The following is a 23,063-nucleotide window of genomic DNA, read 5'->3' on the forward strand; positions in this document are numbered from 1 at the left end:
CTGTCCCGTTTGTCAACGCGATTTGTTTGGAACTATTGAGAGCTACACGAATAACGTGACCGCGCGGCGGCAAGATTACTGTCACAACCATCTATGTTCGCAACTCTCATATTTAACAGCTCTGGTTCGCGCTTAGTAGATACCGCCAAGGCAAGTTCAAAACAAAGCGCGCGCGCTGTACTGTGATTGGTGGCTCGTTTGACCAGTTACGTTTTTATCCACTCATAAATAAAAAGGAACGACTGATTTTGAAAATGTAGTAGAGTAAAAAGTAAGATATTTGACCTTGAAATGTAGTGGAGTTAAAGTAAAAGTCTCCCAAAATTTAAATACTTGAGTAAAGTACAGATACGCAAAAAAGCTACTTAAGTACAGTAACGAATTACATTTACTTCGTTACTGTCCACCACTGCTGTATATGCATAGTGCTTTAAAATATATGGGGTCAGAAAATGTTCATGTATTACATGAGAGGCACCTGCATTCAATATGAAAATGCTTATTCTCTGTATTTTAGAAAAATCTGGTATTCTTCCCTCTTCTCCACCCACACATTGTACTCTAAATACTCTCAGAGCTGCATGTGCTAGCAAAGAGTCTCTGATATTAATAGATTATAGCTTATATTTCATAACACTCTGAAAACAGAGCATGCTGAAAATGCCTCATTACTAGCCACATTAATACTGTGTTAGTAAAAAAAGAAAAGAAAAAGTATACACACTCTAGTTCTGTGCCAATATTTCTACCAGACCGTTCTTTTAAAGTAATACAATCAGTTAATTAATTTGTAATAGTAATAGGTAATCAATATGTAATCATGTAATCTAACAACTGTATTATTGTTAAATTTCATTGATAAAATGTTGACTAATTATGAGTAACTGATTACTGTCACATATCTACCTAGTCACCATTCTCTGCACTTCATTTACCAGCATCCCTCCTTTGATCTCCAATCAAACACACGTACACGTCATCATCACCCTCATCACTGCCACTACAAATGTGCACCCCTCACCACAGTTCATTGTCTGACCTAGTTCATGCCATGTGGACTATTCCCCATGCCAGAGTCTCCAGCTAAGATGGCGGCCACGCCTGATTCTTCTTCCCGGGATGGCCGTCATTCCTAAATTCTGTCCCGTCATGGCCGCCGCCCTTCCAGGGCCTTGTCCCGTCATGGCCGCCGCCCTTCCAGGGCCTTGTCCCGTCATGGCCGCCGCCCTTCCAGAGCCTTGTCCCGTCGTGGGCGCCACCCTTCCAGGGCCTTGTCCCGTCATGGCTGCCGCCCGCCGCCGTTCCAGGGTCTTGTCCCTGGATGGCCGCAGCCGTTCCAGAGTCCTCTGCCAAGATTGCCGCCGCGCCTGAATCTTCAGTCTCCGTCCTCATCCCGAGTCCAGAAGTGATTCCAGTGTCCGTTCTCAACCCGAGTCCTGAGGTGACTCCAGTCTCTTGCCCTCTTCCAGAGTCCTGTGGGGGTTCCAGTCTCCGTCCTCCTCCAGAGTCCAGTGGGAGCTCCAGTCTCTGTCCCCGTCCAGAGTCCAATCCAGCGACACCTAGCCTGATGTCGTCATACTCAGATTCTAGTCAGAATGTGAGTCTTAAACTGCTCCATTGGGCTGTGATTATGGGGTGTGTTTCAACCATTCAGGAAAAAAATGCCTCTGCAGTCAATTGGATAGACCGAATCCCGTAGGAAGGACAGCAAAAACATCTTTCCGATCGACGAATGCCTTGATCGCGGTTCTCTGTTCCTCTTTTAAAATGAATGCGCTGTCTAGATCTTCTATAACAGACGCGATGGCTGAATCTACACATCTAAATTCTCCAGCTGCAGCCATTCTTTGTCATAAACGAATTCAACCCAAGCGCTCTTTGGTGACGTGGATGATTACGTTACTGTTGATCATCTGTCCATCATCGTATAAAGCCCACCCAGACAATTTGATTGGTCTGAACAGCTTTGGTTCGGGCATACTTGCTTCACAACGGATCAAGTCCAGACCGAACTTCCCATCCTCAAATGTTGTGGGCGGGGCTAAGTTCGGCTGGCATCCAGGCTAGTGACACCTGGAGCTCCCCAAGAATTTTTTTTGGGGGGGCCATATTTCCGAACTGCCGGCTTCGCCCTGGTCTCCCGAGCTGCCGGCTTCGCCCTGGTCTCCCTGGGCTTCTGTTACATATCTACTTAGATCTACCTAGTCACCATCCTATGCACTTCATTTTCCAGCATCCCTCCTGGTCCCCACCTGCACATCATCTCCAATCACACACACCTGCACGTCATCATCACCCTCATCACTGCCCCTACAAATGCACACTCCTCACCAGTTCATTGTCCGACCTCCTTCATGCCATGTGGACTATTCCCCTGTCTCCAGCGATCTCCCTATCTCCAGCATCTTCCTTTCCTCTGTGTCTCTATTAAGATCATCCTTTGGACTCCACTACCCTGCTTACCTCATCATTGCACCTTTATATTATCAATAAATCACTATTCACCATCCATCTTCCTTTCCAATGTCTGCATTATCCGTAACAGTTACATAATTCAGATTAAATTTGAAACCTAATGAAACAATGTACAAGAAAAAAAATACCTTCAAGAAAAGGGGAAAAGTACCCCAGCATCCATGAAGTCTCCCTCAGATTAAGCACAGTTGTTAAACTGATATAGTGGGATATAATGTCATGGATATAGGCCTATCCAACACATATGTCTATCACCGGATATCTGTCTGCTTCAGGCCTGTTCTCTCATTTAAACTCAGCATGGTACCAAAGTAGGCTAAAGTTCTGATAGATTTATTTTATATTATTTGGGTCAGTGTACTGTGGCACAGATTCCACTGTGTTGATGTGCAGTACATTCATGGGAGAGTCTCTCCGCTGGATTCAAGGTTGAGCTAGTTTCCATCGCAAATCTGTCCTTTGCTTTCTGATCCAGCTGTCCATCCCCCTCAGTGTTTAGAGTAAGGCACTAATACTATCCCCTAACCCTAATTATTTAACTTTGAGCAAGCATCTCTCAATATATTCGTTGTAGTTTCTGTTTAAAATTGTAATAAAGCAACAAATATTCATCTTGGTAACTTTACCTCCCACCCCGCTTTTTTTGGAATCCAGACACTCCCAAAATATCTAAGAGCTGAATTTCTTTACTTTGATATATAGTACCAACGATATCTTTAACATACCCCACACATCTCCCAAATGAGGAGAATCTTTAGACCTGCTTTTTTCGTTCAGTACTCTGGTCTGTGCATTCATCACCACAGTGCTAATTACTATTATTAATTTAATATTTATCTGACACTTTTATTCAAAGCTTACATCAATGGTTATAGCTCATAGATCAACCTGTGCAGGGTTTGAACATGTACCAGTCCAGATCTTCTGTCCTGTCCCAAGAGATTTGACTTGTGAAAGTGTGATTTAAAGAAACCTGTGGATAAAGGACCCTCACATGGTTTAGTTTCTTACATCTTAATTTTTAATAAACAGCTCAGCATAGCTCTAACATCGGAGCTGGTTGAGCTAGCTATCAATCTACTGCCTGCTGTTTTCTTGTCATAGAGATTTGTGTTTGTAAAGTTTATAAGTGTGTGTAATCTGTTATGGAGAGACTGAACTCCAGGGTCTCAATGCTTGAGCGTTTTCTTGCTGAATGAAGATGATGATATGTGGGAGAAATACTTTTCGTTCAATAGTTCATTTTCAAGCCAGCAAGCTTGTCCTCCCTGAAGTAATAAGAAAGGGATTATGTGTGAAAGAAAAAATGCTTGGAGATGGGGAAAAAAGACTTACTGAAAGAAACTTGTATTGCTCAAAAGTTGCTGTTTCGTTACTTAATAGAGTTTTCCGATATTTTCCAGTCAGTGATGAGGCCTGAAATCTCCAAGTAGTTGGACCTTGGTGAAATAATAAATATTCTTTTCTCTGTCTCCTTTCAAAACTACTTTTAAACTGTAACTTGTCAAGCTTCAAGCTAGAGTTAGTACTCATAATTTAAAAGTAGTTAAACTACAGTCGAGCTACTATTTTGATTTAAAAGTTCTAGAGTAGTTAGCTCCACTATAAATATCCAATTATCTAAATATAACTAACAAAAAATACTGCCTAATTTATATAACATATTCTGATGAACTGAATAGTCTGCTAAAAAAAATATATAATTCTGTTCATTTACAAGAACCACCCAAACAAATTGATTCACTAGAATTAATTAAGTTTTAGCCACTCACCAGACATTTCACTTTTAAAGTGTTGTGAAACGTGCAAGAATCAATGTGATATCATTTTGCAGAAATGTTGCCACAGGCACATTTTTCAGTTACTGTGTAATTATACAAATAATAATATTAATTAACAACATGTACTCAGTGGTGAATGAAGTACACAAATCAAGTACTTGAGTTAAAGTACACATAGAGTTAAAAGGGATAGTTACAACCAAAATTTTTATTCTGTCATCACTTATTGCTCTCAAGTTGTTTCAAACCTGTAATAATTTTTTTCTTCTGGTGAATACAAAAGAAGATATTTTGAAGAATTTTGGAAACTAAACAGTTGATGGGCCCACTGACTTCCATTGTATTTTTTTTCTATTATGGAAATCAATGGGGCTCATCAGCTGTTTGGTTAACCATAATTTTATATGATTTAATGGTCAGTTGGATTAGGTTTTCTGTTTGCACTTTTTCCCTGCCTGAGTTTGTTACCATAGTGACCTTGTTAGGTTGATCATTCCATTCAGCTGTGCACCTCGTTATCTCTTGTATTTAGTTCTCCCTGTTTCAGTTTGAGTTTGTCTGTCCTACAAGTTGTGACAGAAGGCCAGACCAAGGCCCTGTCCACTCAAACACGGGTATTTTCAAAACTGCAGCTTTTTCTATGCGGTTTGGCCGTTCGTCTACACGCAAACGCAGTATCCGGTCACTGAAACCGCACTTTTTTGAAAACTCCTGCCAGGGTGAAGATTTTTGAAACTCAGAGAAACTCTGGTTGCGGTGTTGTCGTGTAGACGGTGAAACCGGAGATTTTAGCTTGCAACGGCAGAAGAGCTTGATTTTTTCACAGATTATCTGTCTCATATTCTACTGTCAGGACATAATGACAGTTTTAACAAATATGTAAAAAATATTTTTTACAAAAGTTACCTACAGCAGCTTTACATTAAAAGTTGTTATATTTTTGGAACCTAATAAATTTTAAAATTGATAGCTTTCAATTATACTGTAGTGTTGAATGGTGATAATTAATGTTTAAAATTTAAAATAAATAAATAATTGAAGACATCAGTAGCAGTATTGGTATCAGTGGCCTTGGCCTTCATTCATAAATAGATGCCATTTAAAAATATTTAAAATATACTGTCTTAATGTTGTTTCTACATTTATTTGGAGATTAACTGTGAAATTATTATATTATGAAATATATTAAAAACAAGCTATCTTGTGCTATTATAACGAAATTATCCCAATATAAATACACAAATACACTGAGTGAGCAAACATTTAGGTGAGATTTGCAATGGTAATTGAGCAATGTTTATATAAATAAAAGCCTTAATTAAATATGTAATCATGTAAAGTTATCTCTTCAGAAGAAATTAATGATTTCCTAGACTTTAAAGGGATGGACAAAAAAATGTATCATATTAAAAATATATGACAGTAGGCCTAAATACGGAAGGTCTTCCCTGTGGTATTCGGTATATTTAAATCGATACATTTCAAGGTATAGTATCAAAGTAGTATCGTGACAACACTAGTGTAGGGTGCCACAATTATTATTTATTTTTTTCAAAGGGTGCCCTGACTGAAAAAAAGGTTGTGAAACACTGATGTAGAATACAATGGATGTCGAGAAACAACTGAGCTATTAAAAAGATCTTATTTGACATCTTTTTTCTCCTGTGGGTTTTGTCCTTTGCAGAACTTGTCTGTTAGAATGTATTTTTCGTCAGCGAGTGCAGTGTGTTATAAACTGCTGAGAAAAAGCACACACTCCATAGGGAAATAGAGAAGTGTGTCAGATGGTGTGAAGTATGGGACAGAGTGACACCATGACCTTCACTGTTCCTCAGCGTATGAAACAAAACTCTGAACAATGGAACCTTCTGGGCTGATTGCATAATCTCCAACCCAAGCCCTCCAGTCCTCAATACCGTTCTATTAGCACCTACATAGAGTGGGATGCAGATGGAGATCTGGAGTGGAGTAATTCACCTGAAAATTAAAATTCTGTCAGTATTTAACAACCCTTATATTGTTCCAAAGGAGAATTGTGTTGTGTCATTTATAAATGACGAGGTCCCATAGAGGGTTAGCATATCAGTTATTATCATTATATATTTTTATTATTATTAATATAATCATTTATGAACGTGTATAGTCATGTTTTGTAATTAATTAACTAATAACTTTAAAATGGCTTCTAACTGAACATCATTATAAAGTGATACCGAGTGAAGGTTTGCATATTTTAAAATAAAATATTATTTTTATATTAATTCACATCAAGACCTAGAATTTCTTTTACCTTTCTAATTTCTTTTTTCTTTATTCCTTTAAATCCCTTTTAATATATCAAGTTTGATAATAATTATTAAAATAATAAACAGTCAAATAAACCATTTATTTTGATGGTCCCCCAAAATGCATTCTACTGATTATAAGTAACTTTGCAAGTCAACTTATTCTACGAACCTATAATAGTCTCTACATATAACAGTATTCTAATGAGAATTAGTTGACATGTATTTTTTGGAAATCCATGTTGAAAAATAAATATAAGCCTTTCTCATCCCCAGGGCTTACGTTATTGTTATCACATTATTACATTTTAGTTGTTTGTTTTCAGACATTTATTAATCTTCAGCCAATAATTGTAATATAATAACCAATAACTTTAATATAATTATGAAAAGTCGCAAATGTGCCAGTCTGTTATTTAGGCGTGTATGAATATTAAAAACTACAGGCCTATGAAAAAATAAATAAATAAATAAATACTGTGGTTGGCTTATAGAAGTTGATTTCTGCTAAATGGTAATTTAAGCACAGTAATATCAATCATGCTGTCAGATGCGTTTATCCCAATAATCATGCTGTCTTTAGTCTCACACTAGGCTGCTTCAGTTTTATTATGGTGACAGTTCTTTAACCCTCTGATGCTTGGTGTCCACTACAGTTGTAGGGCTGGGCGATAAAACGATAACGATAATTATCGCGTTATAATTTTTCTCGATAAAACGATATCAAGAGTTCGATTAATGTTCGATAGGGGGAGGCTGCAGACCTGGAGCCGGCAGATACGCCCCTGGCAGTTTTACGCCCCGGCAGTTTTACGACCCTGTTGTTCCTGATGCGTCCAGTAGAGGGATATACTGCGAAATAACATCATTAAATCGACGCTTAATAACCCGTCCATAGACTTGACAATTTTGTGTTTTTTTGTTAATTTAAATATAAACATTACAGTGTAGATCTCCACGGATTAAATTATCTGTTTAACAAAAAAACAAGGGGGGTAAACGGACATCAAAAGAGATTGAATTAGGGTACACAAATCAATGCAATATTACATTTTGTCAATATAAAAACATGTAAGGTTCTTTACAACAGACTCAATGATATTATTTGTTTTATAAACCTTTGAGTTTAAAGGTTCTGACATTTTCTTAAAGGAAGAAAAAAATTAACTTTATATCAGAGGAGAATATTCTAGAATCAGGATTACTTTGAATGGTTCTGTCTTTATGAAGATGAAACTTGCCCAGAAGACAAAGTAATCTGACAAAAATTAAAATCTGACAAAAATAGATTCTGTCATTTGTATGTTAAATAATCTGCTAAAGTTATTGTTTTTTAGCAATGATGCAACATTTATTATTTATAAACGATTAGCTCGATAGAGCTAGGGTAGGTAGATATCAATTCATTTATATATCAATGGATGGGTCTATAATGTATTTTGACAGGTTTCTGTTCTATCTGGCTTAAACTTAACTAACCACGTGTAGGTTTAGCTTCTTCTCTACTCAATTTAAAATTAATTTTAATTTTAATTTTCTTTTGTTGCGTCTTTAGCTTGGCCTCTTCTGGTAAGACTATGTTTACTCCTTGCATTAAAACATACTCCACATGGTTTATAGAGCAATAGTACAGTAGATAATGGAAATATGTGAATTTTTTTTACAGTCTATGGTGTGAACACACAAAAGACACATTTATAATAGGTATGTAAATCTCTCTCTCTCTCTAAGTACAGAGTTAAACTGCACACTCACTCAAATACGTTACAACACATTAAAAACTTTCCCCATATGGTTTGAATGTAGATTCTGGTTTGAGTTGTTTCTTATAAATGAGATGATCTAATTATCTCATTTATATCTTAATATACATTTTTTCTTAAAATAGCTTACTGATCTGGACTCAAATGTAGGGTATGTGCACTTAATGTGGGTTTTATCATACTCTGTCTTTACCAAGTTCTCTTTAACTTGGATCTCATAAAGGTGTGTTTGCTTTAGCTACTTAAGGAAATACACACACACACACACACACACACACACACACACACACACACACACACACACACACACACACACACACACACACACACACACACACACACACACACACACACACACACACACACACACACACACACACACACACACACACAGGGACAAGGTCAAATTCACCATGGATGTCCTTTTTAACTTTTTTAATGTTTCATTTTTTTAATGTTTCATCAGTGAGCAGGAGCAGTTAAAGAAAAAAAACAGTTAAAGAAGAGTGGCAAACCATAGGGGAGTCATCATAATTCATAAATGGTGTTAATAAATTGTGAACAACAATATTGTCTATATCTTCTAAATGGCCCATGGAATTTTAGAAAAGGGATAAATTGTGTTTGTCTTCATAAAATGCTGTGTAGGACACTGTTTTGTAGCTGTATGATGACCAATAGAATAGTACAGCAGATATTTCATCGAGGATCCATATTATTACACGGTACTGCATGTCTAATGGGCTAAATATAGTTAATATCTAAATGTGACTTTATATAAATTCACAAAAACATATTTCACTCAGTCTCCTGTATATAAAAACCTACGGTGAATTGGCCTATAACTGCAGTAGGTCATAGCACATAGTTGATCCAACTATGTGTATTTTTAATTTTTCAATTCACAAAAACAAATAGTCTTCTGTAGGTTGAGTGAAGAGAGTGAAGCCCAACTGAATATCTACAGAAAATTTAATCCGTGGAGATCTACACTGTAACGTTTATATTTAAATTAACAAAAAACACAAAATTGTCAAGTCTATGGACGGGTTATTAATGTGTAAGCGTCGATTTAATTATGTTATTTCGCAGTATATCCCTCTACTGGACGCATCAGGAACAACAGGGTCCTAAAACTGCCGGGCGTAAAACTGCCAGGGGCGTATATCTGCGAGAAGGGTCTGGCTGCAGACTTGCACTCGACTTGCACGCTCAGACTTGCACGCTCAGACACGAGCGCTTCCGCTGCAAGTGACGTCACTTGCAGTCGACACCTGCTCTCCGCTACCGGCTGTGGCGTCACTTGCAATCCCTTGTTCTCCATGTTATTTCACAGAGTCGATTGATGCCAGATTTGAAGATAGCCAGCAAGTGGTGTTTGGATCAATCTAGTGCACTGCATGGTTCTGTTCATTTGCCCAAAGTAGTGTGTATGGAGGAACAAGACGTTGCGGAAGCCATTGAGACATTAGAGAAGGCTGAGTTTCCACAGGACAGAATCGATGCTCTGGAACCCTTTTGCTTCATCTTTACTGTAATGAATGACATGCAAATGTTTCTTGAACATGTAGTCGATGTCATGAAATTAAAGGTAAACAGTCGAACTACACTAGAGCAAAGTGAATAATGTGCTAATGTGTTTTTATATATGTTGTATATTGTCTATTTGTACCTTGTATTTGTCTGTTTTGCACATTAACTGTGTACTGTAAATTGACATTTACAATAAAAAGAAAAAAAAAATGCATCATCTTGATGTTTTTCATCTACAAACTGTTCCCACAAAGTTGGGAGCATGAAATTGTCCAAAATGTCTTGAAAATAATTAAAAATAATTAAATATATAATAATAGTAAAAATAATTTATTTATTTCTCATAACTGAGTTTTGATTTCTAAGTGATCAATGTATGTACAAGTGTTTTCCCACATGATTATTGGCTGTAGGTCATCAGTAAATGTGGTAATTTGGTAATGTGGCATTTAAATGCCAGTGTTTACCAGATGAAACACAAGAGCTGTTAGTTTTGAATGATGTGTGTAATGTAGAGAAATGTGTTTAGAGTTTTGCAAATAGTTTGTTTTTCAAATCCAAACTGAGTGCAACTAATGTCCTTGTATTTTTGCAGGCTTGGTCTAAAGATTGGGTGAATGGTTTCACTGAGTGAGCCTCAAATTCCAATTGTAGTGTTTTAGCAATTTGAAAAAAACTGTCAACAAAATGACAAATGACACCTTAACACGACCAAAATGAGCGTGTCTACGCGTTCAAAAGAAACACGTAAAAAATTGCCGCGGACAAACACTGCGTGTTGACGCGGTCAAATTTCACGCGTTTCGTTTATCGCGTTCCGTAGAGAGCAGGCGTCGATTGCAAGTGACGTCACTTGCAGCGGAAGCGCTCGTGTCTGAGAGTGCAAGTGACGTCACTTGCAGAGGAAGCGCTCGTGTCTGAGCGTGCAAGTCCGAGAGTGCAAGTGACGTCACTTGTCTGCAGCCAGACGCTATTGATATCTGCCGGCTCCAGGTCTGCAGCCTCCCCATATAGTGTTTATGCGCCAAAAGCGGAACGAAACTCATTTGAACCGCGCGCGCCTCACGGACTGTTTATCCGCTCGGCTCAAAGTCCAAACGGCAGCGGCGAGCTCGAAGAGCAGACGCGTTTACTCTGATCGGCCTCGCTCACGACATCCAGTGAGAAGCGCTTGAATTCAGAGAACACTAATGTCTCAGTGATTTAAACCAGTTTAAAGGCAGATGAAACAGAGCTGACAAACAGGAGAAACACTGTGATACAGTCAGAATATGAATTGATACTGAATCTATTTACCATGGATTTACTGTAACGTTAGCCTAGTAATTAACTGCACCATGAAATGTGGGATATACATATTGAATTGTATTATATTATTAATGTAGACAATGTTTTAAATGACGAATGGAAATGGAATATAATTACAGTATTTAATAATGTATTTAGGCTACTATTTTCATACAAATACCATAGAAACCATAAAGTTACATTTTGCCATGATAGTGAGGTGCTTTAGGCTATGCCTGGCTTTATCTGTGGTTATCATGAAATAAATGCTTGATAGGCCTACTGGATGACCAATGGTTCATTTTAATAAAACTCAGAATATTACATTTTACCAAATAAAAATGTGGTAGTTAAATTTTTTTTAACAGATGTTAGCTACTGTTTTTGTTAATGAACATAAATTTAATATAGTAGTATTAGCTTGAGTTAGGATGCAGATTTACTGTCTACTAACTGTCAAATATGCATTTCGAGACAAAACATGTAATATTAATATTGCAGCCTGCACTGCAAACTGTGCTGAAGATACGTGCCATCAAAGTCAGGCAACACAAACCTGTTTCAAGACTTAACAATATCCCCCATTAGCACATGCAGAAACTAAGAAATATATTTTTCCATTCAGATATTTATTTTGTTAAAGAAAAATGACAAATGATGTTTTACCTCAGATTTGTGAAATGTTCACCTGTTTGGCAAGTGTTTGTCATGATATGTTCTGACAATAAAGAGTAGTTTAAAACCACAATTAACCCTCTGGTTTCTACAACTTTCACTTAGGAGCAAAAATCTGCCTTTAAACTTGAAAGAAATATAGATTTGACATTTATCGTGATAATTATCGATATCGGCTGATATAAAAAAATTATCGTGATAATTTTTTTTGGCCATATCGCCCAGCCCTAGTTGTAGGTCTTTAAAAAACATACAGTAAGAGTGTCATGTCCAACTTTGGCCTTTACTCATAATTCTGGATTACTGTCCTTTTTTTACATGGCATTGTTTTTTAATTTAGGACATTCACCAAATTCTTCCTATCTTCATTTATCTTGTATTGCAATATATATAAAAAAATATATATAAAAAAACGTTAAGCCAGAACATAATTATTACATAATTTTTTTAAAATTTTAATTTACCTTTATTTAACCAGGAGAGAACCTCACTGAGATTAAAATCTCTTTTACAGGAGTGTCCTGGCCAAGATAGGCGGCCCAATTGTTCAAACACACATATAACAATAAAACAATACAACACACAATAAATTAGTATTAAAAATACAACCTCAGAAGCATTTGCAAATCATTAAATCTTTCTCTAGCGCATATATAAGTGTTCTAAAATTGCTGAAAGACACCAGATGATTCAGCCTCAATGTCATTTGTAGAGAGTTCCATTCTGAAGGTGCAGCATAATTAAAAGCAGTTTTACCTAAATTAGTTCTAACTCGAGGTACATGCAGATTGTAATAAAACTGTGAACGCAGTGAATAGTTACCTGCTACTTTTTGCTTAAGCATACAACAAAGATAAGATGGTAAAACCCCCAAAATTGCTTTGTATATCAATGAGTACCAGTGCATTTTCCTTCGTACAGCAAGAGAAGACCAAGAAACTGTATTGTATAATGCACAATGATGTGTGGAAAATGTGCAATTCGTAATAAATCTTGAGGCAGCATGATACACAGCATCTAGGGAGGCAAGAATATAAGAGGGAGCATGCTGGTACACTACATCCCCATAATCAAGAATCGGCAAGAAAGTCGCAGACACAAGCTTCTTCCTTGCATTAAATGAAAAGCAAGACTTATTTCTAAAGTAAAATCCCAACTTCTTCTTTAATTTTTGTTTCAAGTAATTAATGTGTGAAGTAAATTTTAATGTGTCATCAATTATGATGCCCAGGTATTTATACTGTCTGACACTAATGTAATCGGTTTTCCTTGTAAAGTTTGAAGAATAATAGAACTGTCTATGGAATTTCTAGAATTGGAGAACCATATGAATTTAGTTTTCTCAGCATTTAAGACCAACTTTAAAGTAAAAAACCTTGTCTGGATAGTATCAAATACTGACTGTAAATCTCTCAAAGCTTCTTGTTTTGTAGGAGCAGAGCAATAGATGACAGTGTCATCTGCATAAAAGTGAAACCTTGCTTTTTCAATATTAACATCAAGACAGTTTATGTATATAGTAAATAGTAATGGCCCCAATACAGATCCTTGGGGAACTCCCTTAACCACTTCTTTTAAGTCGGATTTGATACCCTGCACCTGCACACATTGGGTTCTTCCCTTTAAATATGTTTTAAACCACGAGACTACATTAACTGACAATCCGACACTTCTAAGTCTATCTAGCAATATGTCATGGTCCACAGTGTCAAACGCTTGAGATAAATCAATAAAAAGACATGCACAGTGTTGTTTTTCATCTAAGGACCCTACAAGGTCGTTTATAACGTTTAGGACAGCCGTAATAATGCTGTGTTTTTTACGAAATCCCGATTGCTTGGTAGTCAAAAGTTTATGAATCTGTAAATACTGTGTCAGTTGGTTACTGATAATTCTTTCCAAAAGTTTTGACAAAATACAAAGCTTTGAAATCGGTCTGTAGTTATCTAATGAAGTAGAGTCGCCCCCTTTCAACAAAGGAACCACGAATGCAGACTTCCAGATCTGCGGAATTTTATTGGTTGTTAAAGAAAGATTGAACAGATGCGTCAATGGTGGTGAGATAATATCAGCCGCTAGTTTTAAAAACAATGGTTCAATAAGATCAGGACCTGATGATTTATTTACATCTAGATCTTTTAATACAGAGCAAACATCAGAAGAGTTAATATGATTAAAACAAACTCTGTTGTCCATAAATTATGCTCTGCGTTAAGAAATTCAGAATTTACAGTATAATTATTAAGCTGAAACCCAGATCCAATAAAGTGACTATTAAAACAGTTGAGCATTTGTGATTTATCTACTATTTTAGTACAATCTTTTGTTATACAAGGGGGAAGACCTGGAACAGATCCATTACCAGTCAAAAGCTTCACATTTTTCCAAAACTTACTAAGCTTTATCAAGAAAATACTCTGCTTTTGCCTTTCTGATTGTAACTGTACATTTGTTGCGAAGCTGTTTAAAATACAACCAATCAGGATTTGAGTTGGTTTGTCTGGCCTTAGCCCATGCAGCATCTCGCTCATGAATAAGGTCAGACAATGTGGTTGAAAACCATGGGTTATCCCGACATTTGACTCTGTATTTTTTTAAAGGTGCATACTTGTTAATGATCAAAATAAAATTATCATAAAAATATTTCCAAGCACTTTCAATATCCAGGATTGACATAATTATATTCCAATCAACTTGAGCAAGGTCGTATAAAAAACCCTGTTTATTGAAGTGTTTCATAGAGCGCTTGGTGATGATTCGTGGTTTCTGCTTAGGTAGTTTAGTGTCTCTAGCTACCGCAACAACACAATGATCACTAATATCATTTGCAAACACGGAAGCTAAAGAATATTTATGAGGGGCATTTGTGAGAACAAGATCCAATAATGTGGATTTTTCGGGGAATTTCAAATTAGGTCTGGTAGGTGAATCCACCAGTTGAAAAAGATTATAAGTGTCACAGAACGTTTTAAAATCATCAGATACTTGGTGCATCCAATTCAAATTAAGATCACCCATTAATAGTAATTCTTTATAGTTCAAAGAAACCAAAGAGTGCATCAAAGAAGATAAAGCGTCGCTAGCAGCTGATGGAGGTCTGTAACAACCTACCATTGTGAGTTGACATGTCTTTGAAACAGACAAATTAAGAGCTAAAATGTCATGCTGTTTAACTATTGATTCAGAGAGTAGCATGGTAGTCTCATAGCATTCTTTAAAGGTATAGCGGAGGATTTTCTTTTTCCGGGTGGATCATCAAGGCTATTGGTCCTCCTAGTTGTCAATCATTCTGGTGATATGTTTACGTAAGGCCGTCGTACGTGCTCTTCCCTAGGTAGTTTTCGCTTTCTGCGCATGCGCACTTTCAGGTGTATATGTGTGGTGAGCTACGGTTTCAGCCATTCATTGAAGCTCGCCGTTCTCACCGGGTTTTTTCAAAATGTCTGAGGGTCGCAAGAGAAAAAGTGTCTACGAATTGTATGACAAGAAGAGAAATGCCTCTGAAGAAAGAAACAAGACCAGAGTGTTTTTGGGAGAAAATTTCACACGCTGGCGTGCACTAAAAGCACAGGTTGGGCTTCCCACCGATGCCTCAGTCGCAAAGTTTCTACTCGACAGGTAAAGTTTGGCATGCTATTTGGAAAATCCATTTAAAATCACTGCTAGTAAAAGTTAATGTAAGCTATGATTAGCGATGCTAGCACGTTTAATAGGTGTTCCCTCTCGGGAGCAAATAGAGTGTTGCGCATGTGCATTTTTAAAAAAATTGGAGAGGGCGGGTCTTCTCTAAAATTCGGAAAGATCCTCCGCTATACCTTTAACGTAGATTGTAACCCCCCCGCCCCTTTTTGGTCTGTCAGTTCTAAAAACATTATAACCAGTGATACTGATCTCTTTATCTAAAATAGTTTTGTTAAGCCAAGATTCGGATAATACTATAACGTCCGCATTTGTGTTTCTTGCCCAGATATGAACCATATCTAATTTAGGCAACACACTACGGATGTTAATATGGATAAGACCCAGTCCTGACCTAGATTTTAGTTCAGTTGGGGTAGTAAAAGTTGAGGCACGTGTATTATATGGCCCTGGGTTTGGCAGTATATTCCCAGACATTAGTAGCATAAGAACTATAAATCTTCGTCTAGCTGTTTTGTTTACTACATAATTTCTTTTAGTGGGCCCCACACGGGAAGAATAATTAATACAGTAGTTTACTTCCTTAGTTAAAGCACACCTAGACAAATCTGCATATATAAAAGTCAAAGGAAACAACTTAAACTGATTTTGTTTAGAGGGAGCAATGTTTATAAACAGTCCACTGCGTGTCCAGCTGTCGACATGTGCAAATGGTGAATTGCACGTAAACGATGAGTCATAAACAGACCTACTGTCTCCGATGTAAACTTGACTAGGCAAACTGAAGAGTAGACCCGCTAGGAGCGTGCATGCAGTTATTAAACGCCACATTGTCCTTAGGAGACCCCAGCCGTAGAACTCTGATAACCTCATAGAACGAGGCAGCGCGTACTGAGAATCCTCCACAACACAGATCCTCCGTCGGCAGACAACACTGCAAACTTGAGCCGCCAAACCGATGAAGATACCGCCACAGCTAGGCAACCGTAGACAAGCCCTTGCAAAGGGACTCGGGGCGAGAAGTGCAATACCGCCACCGCTGAAGTTCAAATCCGTGCACGCCTGCAGCGAAACACAGATCTCCCCCGGACCAGGTCGAAGATCCGATGCTCAACCGTCACAAAGTCACACGACGCTGCTCACAAACAAATCCACGCCGTCACGAAGTCACACGACGCTCAAGTTCATGTGTGTTTGTAATAATCAATAGACTTCTAAAACTAGATTTTGAAGCAACAACAGTCCAACTAGGGTAAAATAATAAAACCAGACAACAGTGCACAAACACCAACTAACTAGGGAGCCGCCATCTTGGATGTATATTTAATATTTAATTAAATATTTTCTGAAAATATGTGATTTTGGAAAAAGGAAAAAAATAAAAATAAAGATTCCTCTGCGTCTCCTCTGTGATGATGATATTAATGGGTGTTAAATGGCATTGTTGACTCAAGTTATTGTTCAGCACTAATTCTGAGACTTAGTGAAGATGGGTGAAACAGATGATGATTAACAAGACAGGTGCTACAGATGAACTAATAAAGACACGTGACATGAAGACAGCAGACAACTGTGACATTACACCCCCCCTCCAGAAGGCGCGACCTCACTCCGAAGAGGAACCAAGGCGGAGCAGGCAGTGCAGACGGCCAGGGTGGAGCCGGCAACGTAGGCGGCCATAACAATACCAGGAGGCCGACTGACGGGGGCGAAGCAGGTGGTTGAGGAGACCAGGGTGGAGCCGAAGAGCCAACTAGACAGGGCGATGCTGAGGGACTGAAGGGACATGGCAACGCCGCAGGCTCTGGTGACTGAAGTGCAGGCGGGGACACAGAAGGGCACGGTGGAGACAGAGGGAGTGAGGACCAAAGGGGAACCTGAGCCAGGGGGACGAAAGGATGAGGTGAAGCCAGAGGAGTGCAGTCCAGAGGCGAGGGAAGGTGGACGAGTGACCAAAGTGAATCCGGGGGGACGAGGGAGCCTGGCGGAACTGGTGCACTGATGAGCCCCGGTGGAGCAGAAGGAGGTAAGAGCCAAGGGGACGTGAATGGACTGATGGGCTGAGGCAGAGTACTGGTCACGCAGACTGGAGCTGCGGGCTGGCAGACCCACGACGACCCCACCTCGCTGAAGGAGATTAGATGAGGGGCTGACAGGCAGAAGCAGAGGAGTAGAACGGTGGCCGATGGAAGGAGGTGGGAGAGGGAGGCTGGGTGGGAATTCAGGCTCGGGAACAGAAGGCTCAGGTTCGGGGAGGCAGACGTGGAGCGCAGGCTCGGCAGGGCTGATGTGAAGCGCAGGCTCGGCGTGGCTGACGTGAAGCGCAGGCTCTGTGCTGGACGGGACCAGCGGTGAAGGCTCTGTGCTGGACGGGATCAGCGGTGATAGCTCGGGGGGACGAGACTCCGGACCGGGGATGAACACAGGAGAGGTGATGTGCAAATCAGGTGTTGTCATGGTGTGCCACGGGAGGAAGCTCTCCAGACAACTGGAGAGTGCCTCTCTCCAGTCCAGACCAGAGAGATCTGGGAGCTCCCTTGGATCGACCGCCTTAGCCCCCAGCCGGTAACACGCCTTGATCGTCTCGTCACCCAGCGAGCAGGAGGCAGCGAGAGGAACAAACCCCCAGGTGAAGTGGAACAGATCGCGGCTATCCAGAGCCAAAGCCGCGATCTGTTCTGGGTTGAAGATGACTCAAAGTCCAAAGGCTCCAATTCAATGATTTACTATATATTTTACTCACAGGTACAGACAGGCAGGATAAAACACACACTCTAAACACAATCAACAACCGACCAGGGGTGCGTTTCCCGAAAGCATCGTTAGCCAACTATGGTCGCAAGTTCCGTCGTTACCAATAGAGTTCAATGGGATTTGCGACCAACTTGCGACCATAGTTGGCTAACGATGCTTTCGGGAAACGCACCCCAGGACTGACTCAACTGAAGGGAACTACATACAGAGACTGATGAACATTGATTAGTGAAGACAGGTGAAACAGATGATGATTAACAAGACAGGTGCTACAGATGAACGAATAAAGACACATGATATGAAGACAGCAGACAACTGTGACAGAACAGGTTTAACTGGAGGAGAAAACAGTTCAAGTTTTAATGCTTCTGTAACATGTATATTTTGTTATTTTCAGTTTGAGTCGTGCTTTTGTTACCTGCCTGCCTGAATTCTCATTAATCTCCTTGATTAGTCATTCTGTTCTGCTGTTTCCTAATTAGTTCCTTCTATTTGTTCCATGTATTTAAACCCTGAGTTCTCCTTAGTTCTTTGTCCGGTTGGAGTCTCTGGATCAAGATCACAGTAGGTGGCGGTAATGCGCGAATTCGATGCGAATCGCCAAAAAAAAAGGAAGAAGAAGTAGTAGAAGAAGAAGAAGAAGTTCTTTGTCCGTTCCAAAGAAGTAGTTCTTTGTCCGTTCTTGTTTGTGATAATTAGGTTTTATCTCTCTATTTTCTACTGAGCTTTTGTCATTAAAGACTGTTTATTTGATTCACCTTCTATACACAATCAACCTGTAACTGAAGAACGGACCTAAACAGTTCAATTTTGCAGCATTTTCTTCCGCATTTCTTTGTGTTTTTTTTTTTTCCTTCATGGACCTGCCTACTATCCATCTTCTGTGTCTGGAGCAGGGAGACCGTTCACTGGAAGACCACACCTGGGACTTCATCCATCTAACATGCCAAATGCACTACCTGGTCCGCTGGAAGGCATGCCTTAGACCGCTCGCTCAGGCTGGTGTGGTAAAAGAAACAGTCTAAAACATGCCTTCCATCGGAGAGTCCAAAGGTGGATTTCGTTGCTTTTGTGGATTCGGTGCTGGTGAACAACAATTCAGCATTTACCGTCGGCCCCGCTGAAGATGACAACTTCACCAGCCCCACTCATGCACATCTAGAGACCAGCCAACCACACCCCACGAGCTGCACGGGACATTCACCAGATCCCACCGCAGACTGTGGAGATCGGTCTGCCGTGATGCACAAGCCCGAGCCCGCAAAGAGGAAGGAAAAGGACATCGCCCCGGAGCCTGAGCCACACGGGGAGTCTGCGTCGTTAAAGGAAGTGCTTGTGGAGTTTGAAGGCTGGGAGGGAAGCCCCGGCCACAACCCTGCCGCTATATGGCCTCTGGAAATTATATGGATGAACTATTGGAGGTGGTTGAGGAGGTAAATTCCCTGGTTCTCCTACCCCCCCGGTCCCGCCCAGTCCTGAATTTCCTGGTACCCCTCTGGTTCTGCCCAGCCCTGAATCTCTTGTTTTCCTGCTGGTTCCCCTCTCCTCTCCATCTCCTCTGACAGTCAGTTCCACAGCTCCGCCCAGTAAGGAGGTTCCCCTGGCTCTGCTTCAAGCCTACGAGCCCATCACTTCACATGCGGCCTGTTGGCTCCCCCTTGGCTCCTCCCTCCCTGAGTTCTCCTTAGTTCTTTGTCCGTTCTCTTATGTGATAGTTTGGTTGTAACTCTGTATGTTCTCCAGACCTTAAGTTTATTTGATTCACCTTCGTCATGCAATTCATATACACAACCAACCTGCAAAGGCCCATTCATTGCACAAGCCACTAAAGGACATGTAATGTAGGGCTAGGCTGTCACGGTTATTTTCTTTTAATGTCGCCCTGGTCTGTCAGCCTCGCTGTTGCGCCGGTTCCTCCAGATATCATGATTCCACCTCCGCTGATCGGTCCCAGTGTTCTGTCCACCCCTTTAGTCAAGACTCCGCCCTGGATCCTCCCACCGTCAGCGCCACCATGGTGCCTGTGGCTAGCAACTCCCACAGGCTCCTGTCCCTCACCAGCCCCACGCCATCCACCGAAGCCTCCGCCCTCTTTTCTCCTGTTGGACTATTCTGTTACGGAGCAAGGTCACGGTTCCCGGGAGGGGGAGCTTATGTCACTGTTATGTTAAGTTTAGTTCAGTTCCTGTCATGTCTATATTAGTTCTCATTAGTTACTATGGTGTCTGATTGGTTTATCTCTGTCCAGCTGTGCCTTTTTAGTGTCCTCATTTGCTATGTGTATTTATAGTCCCTGTTCCGTTCAGTCCTCTTCGGTTATTGTTTGTGTCAAATGTGAATGTGACGGTTCTTCCTGAGTTTGTTATTAAAGACAATGCATTTCATAATCTTCTTCATCTTGCTCCTTCTACAGCCACTTATCCATGACATAGGCGGTACATCAACTGTTTAATTTATCGGTATATTTTCAAACATGATATAGAAAGAGACAATACCATTTATGGTGATATAATTTGATTTTGTGAATGCATCTGAAAAATAGCGGAGGACACAGAGTGAGCTGCTACGGAAAAAGTGCAGGATTAGCTTTGAAATGAAGTGGAAAACCATGGAAATTTGGACATTTTTGATACGTTAATGACTTCACAAGCAGATAGAATGGGAGTGCAATGATTTGGACTAAAATATACATTTTGTATAATGTATAAAAAAAACTATTATTTATGTAATATTACTATTTATGTTTATGAGTGAATGTGTTTCTCCTACGTCCAGTTAGCAAACTTTATTTAGGGATTGTAATTTAAAAAGCAACAGATGTTTTGTTTTGTTTTTAACGTAATACTTATATATTATATTTTATCCCTTTATATGCTCATAATTTATAGCACATATCTACATGGACACATTCACTATGTTTGTTTTCATAGCCTTCAATTTGCACATTGTTTGGAGCACAACATTGAGCAGGATGAGGAATGGCATATATTATAATAAAATACAGAAAATATAATTTGGTGTGCATTATGAAAAGAAAACTGAACATTTATCCCTCTTCGTAGAAAATACAGAGACATAGGCTTATTTCTTATATCACCAGTCAGCCTAAAAACACAGAGATGTTATACATGTTATATCACAACTCTTATTGGACTTGCATGTTATTGTGTTTATTAACGAATCAATGCTGCAATTTTACAGAAATTCTGTCAGTCATTTCTGCCATTATTGCATGCTACAGAGGAACATGTCAATTCAGCATGAAGCAGTTCATTTTGCTAGTCATGTATTCATAAAGAACTACTTTACACAGTCTGAAGAATATGTAGGTCTTGCATTTTCCTGTGATTGAATTATACTGGCCTCAAGATATTGAGCATATCAGAGCGACGGGTGGAACTGGTAAAGTAATTGTGGATCGGTACCAGCAAAAATCCTTTGAAGAGTCTCTGTTCAGTCACCATATAAATTCGAATTTTATATCAGCTATACATCTTGTAGCATCTACTCTATGGTGACACATATACTGTACCCAATGTTTCATATTCTGACCAAAATTAGGTTTCATTATTATTTATCTACAGCTAATGTATAGGTGTTAAAATATTGACACAAAATATTGATACTAACTATACCAACTAGCTACATACACTGAACAAAATTATAAATGCAACACTTTTGTTTTTGCCCCCATTTTCCATGAGCTGAACTCTAAGATCTAAGACTTTTTCTACGTACACAAAAGTACACAAAACGTAGTACGTTCTACGCCTATTTCTCTCAAATATTGGTCCGAAGACCAGTCAGTATCTGGTGTGACCACCATTTACCTCATGCAGTGCAACACATCTCCTTCGCATAGAGTTGATCAGGTTGTTGATTGTGGCCTGTGGAATGTTGGTCCACTCCTCTTCAATGGCTGTGCGAAGTTGCTGGATATTGGCAGGACCTGGAACACGCTGCCGTATACGCCGATCCAGAGCATCCCAAACATGCTCAATGGGTGACATGTCCAGTGAGTATGCTGGCCATGCAAGAACTGGGATGTTTTCAGCTTCCAGGAATTGTGTACAGATCCTTGCAACATGGGGCCGTGCATAATCATGCTGCAATATGAGGCGATGGTCGTGGATGAATGGCACAACAATGCGCCTCAGGATCTTGTCACGGTATCTCTGTGCATTCAAAATGCCATCAATAAAATACACCTGTGTTCGTTGTCCATAACACCACCATGGGCCACTCGATCCACAACGTTGACATCAGCAAACCGCTCACCCACATGACGCCATACACGCTGTCTGCCATCTGCCCTGTACAGTGAAAACCGGGATTCATCCGTGAAGAGAACAACCTCTCCAAAGTGCCAGACGCCATCGAATGTGAGCATTTGCCCACTCAAGTCGGTTGCGACAATGAACTGCAGTCAGGTCGAGACCCCGATGAGGACGACGAGCATACAGATGAGCTTCCCTGAGACGGTTTCTGACAGTTTGTTCAGAAATTCTTTGGTTATGCAAACCGATTGTTGCAGCAGCTGTCCGGGTGGCTGGTCTCAGACGATCTTGGAGGTGAAGATGCTGGATGTGGAGGTCCTGGGCTGGTGTGGTTACACGTGGTCTGCGGTCGTGAGGCCTGTTGGATGTACTGCCAAATTCTCTGAAACGCCTTTGGAGACGGATTATGGTAGAGAAATTAACATTCAATTCACGGGCAACAGCTCTGGTGGACATCCCTGCAGTCAGCATGCCAATTACACACTCCCTCAAAACTTGCGACATCTGTGGCATTGTGTGATAAAACTGCACATTTTAGAGTGGCCTTTTATTGTGGCCAGCCTAAGGCACACCTGTGCAATAATCATGCTGTCT

The 23,063-nt window shown here is 39.9% G+C and overlaps 1 protein-coding gene across 1 annotated transcript in view; it reads left to right on the top strand.

Annotated features, from left to right (window-relative positions):
- The window catches only part of kiaa1549lb (KIAA1549-like b), a 221,877-nt gene that overhangs the window by 25,992 nt on the left and 172,822 nt on the right, over positions 1 to 23,063 (top strand). The window lies entirely within an intron of this gene.

This window comes from Rhinichthys klamathensis, unplaced genomic scaffold (genome assembly GCF_029890125.1).
Source record: "Rhinichthys klamathensis goyatoka isolate OS25496 unplaced genomic scaffold, OSU_Roscu_1.1 h1tg000265l_1, whole genome shotgun sequence".
Lineage (NCBI taxonomy): Eukaryota > Metazoa > Chordata > Actinopteri > Cypriniformes > Leuciscidae > Rhinichthys > Rhinichthys klamathensis.